Raw genomic sequence first — 3292 nt, forward strand, 5'->3', positions numbered from 1 at the left:
ATATATACATTCTACATACACAAAAATGCATATATACATGTCTGAAAGCTGCAGATAGAAACAAAATGTAATGCAAAATAAATCTAGAATAGCGACTTTTTTGCACTTTAAATGTGAATCTGCTGGGAACGTTTAATCTGACTTTCTACAACAAAAATAAGCATGTATGTATGCTTCTATCATCACCACATCTATATGATCATAATCTCATCAGACATTCACTCGTAAGGTCATTCCAGTTTAGATGCAGCTAGCATTGAGAAGTAATTTTTCTCCCTAAAAGGAATTATTTTGAATCAATACTTAATATTGAAATAGCAAATCTTTAGTTATTCACAAGTTAGTTGTAAATGCACTGGTATTTACTATTCACTTATTTGTATTAATGAGTTTTTTGAGAATATTTATTCTTACTACATTGAGATATTTTAATAGATATAGATTGATCTTTTTATAAAAATAGAAAATAGTTCTTTAGAAGCCTAAACTGCAATTAAACAAATGGCAAATGTAGTTTCCTATGCAAATTTGGGAATATTATTTGAGAATAAATGGCACAGCTGACTTTAGCCATAGTCTTTCTATCCTGTGCTGTTGTCAACTCTTCAGTGGTAAATCTTCGGGAATTCAGTATAGTCCATTAAAGCGGAAAGCTCTATTTGTCAATTATACCAGTTGGTACGTTCAGTTTTATCTGGTAGAAGTGGTTGACATTCATCCATTTACCTTTCCATCTCTAATGGTGCAAAGATTGGTCTAGTAAAAAAATATTTTCAGTGCTCAGGGAAGGGAGCGGTGTGTGTGTGTGCACCTGCACTCAAAGGTCTGGGGAGGATGGCAGGATGGAGTAAGGGGAGTATCCATTGTGCGGTATTCCAACAATTAGTGCCTTAAATCAAACTTCACAATCCCCAGGCTTCCTCTAAGGTGAGTTCAATCCAATTGACTTTTAAAGGAACCAAGAATAGAAGAATGGCCTTAAGTCCCTTGATGGGACTCAATTTCTACAGAGAGGAAATTGGAAAGTTGGTCCGTTCTTTTGCTGCCCCAAAAACCTATTCTTGCATAATGGCATCAAAGGAGAAAGTCATCACAGTCTCTGGACACACACCCTGTTTTTACAAGGGAGTATCTAAAATAGGAGCACATATTTAAATTAGGCCCACAGGGATCAGGCTAAAAGTGTGGCTCCTGGGCTAGTAAGGAATGTCCTTGTGGCTCAGGGGACAGTGCAGTTTTCTCCCAAAGGCACTCAAATGCAAAAAATAAAATATAGATCACTATGCAGGTTGAATAAAATAAAGCCCAAAGCTGCCAGATTCCCTCTGGTCTTAAGGGTCACAATCTTGAGCCCCTTTCCACTGGGCCTGCCAGAGCCAGGTTCTCCTCTCAGAGCACGGAATGTAGTCCGTACAACATAATCATCTGACAGATGGTCATTTTATGTTTTCTAAGACTAGCTGTTATCATCATCAGTACTGACATTTTCAGACCACATTCCACTTCTCTGATATCCTGAAATCCACACCCAGTAATGAATGTGACACTGGGCTACATCTTGGTAACAGAGGTATTGCTATACTCTCTCACTCTCTGTTGGCAATCTTGTTTGACTACAATTGTTAAAGTAATCCTTTTGCCAAAAAAGGGAAGTTAGGGAAAGCAAGGCAAAAAAAAAAAAAAAAGTCAGTGCAGTTGACCATTGAACAATATGGGTTTAAACTTTGCAGGTCCACTTATATGCAGATTTTTTTTTACTACAGTACCATAAATGTATTTTCTCTTATGATTTTCTTAACATTTTCTTTTTCTTTATCGTACAATATATAATACATATAACGTGTTAATCAACTCGTCATGTTGTTGGTAAGGCTTCTGGTCTACAGTAGGCTATGATAGTTAAGCTTTTGGGAAGTCAAAAGTTCTATGTGGACTTGTGACCGCATGGTGGGAGTGCCCCTAACATCCACGTTGTTGAAGGGTCAACTCTATTTTCATTGAACTCAATGTATAAGAATCCTTGTTTCCTAATCTTAAGGATTGAAAATAAGTTTTATTTTTAGTAAAGGACAATGTAACAGTATAAATTTATAATGATTGTGAAAATTGCCACAGGAGCATTTTATAAATACAGCCAAATCAGAATGGCTCCACTCTCTCCATTGAGTCCCAAAGCCGCCTTTTGTAGTATCCATGTTTGACTGAAAATCAAGGAAATCACTAAGACTTAACTGTTTAAAAATAATTATTTAAAAATGTTTATCCCCTGGAAGTTCTAGAAAAGGACTCATCAGATCAATTTCATGTGAAACCACCAATTCTTAGGCTTACTCCATTCACAAACATCAGTCCTGTATCAACTGCTAATTCTTAGAACAGACATTTGTTAAAATGTAAGGAGCAGAGTTACCTAATTTTCTTTCCAGGAAAATAATAAAAATCATTCTTTTGAAAAATTACCAGATATGCATAAAAAAGAGAGTAAAAGATAAGGGAAAAAAAGCGTAACAGCAATAAATCTTTATTGGAATTTTTAACAAAATAGTTTTTAAAAACAAAAGCCCCCGCATGTAAACAAGAAAGTAAATAAAGTTAGTTGGCATCATTATGTACATCCAAGAATCAAAACAAGTTCTGGGTTAACATTCCGTAATCCAGTAAAATGTTTTGACCCATCAATGGTCAAGGAAACTAATACTATCAATAATGCAACCTGATCTTTGAACATCATACAATGGTTTATGAATTATAAATGATATAGTTGAACTTTTTATTCTCACACCAATCCATCTGCCACATGTAGACTAGGCCTAAAATGGATTTGCATTGTTGGTATTAGACCAAAATGGCCATCCTCGTAAGTTGACCAGGTTACACCTATCTGACCTCCTCTACAGTTTTTATGGTGGGATATGCTAGAACCCATATATTACAACATAACTTTTTAAAATCAACCTAATCCTAAATTCTATCTCTAATCTGTAATTTCATTTTTTCTCACTTCCTATACATACATTAAATACCATAGCAACTTCACCTTGAAAAATACTGCTAATACATTAATACACATTTAGGCAATAATTTCTTACAAAGTTGTAGTTTATTTAGCAAGAAAAAATGCTATTTTTATTTTAAAATTTAGGTCAAGTATTATCAAATAGCGTTAAATTAAGAAGGATGGCTTCCATTTAGAGGGTTCAATATACACATTAATGAAGATCAAAATTAAACAGATCAAATTATATCTCACATGGGGAAATTTTTCTCAGTTCTTGGAAGAAAGACCAAAATA

Source organism: Ursus americanus, chromosome 4 (assembly GCF_024610735.1).
Source record: "Ursus americanus isolate L20-20 chromosome 4, mUrsAme1.1.p, whole genome shotgun sequence".
NCBI lineage: Eukaryota > Metazoa > Chordata > Mammalia > Carnivora > Ursidae > Ursus > Ursus americanus.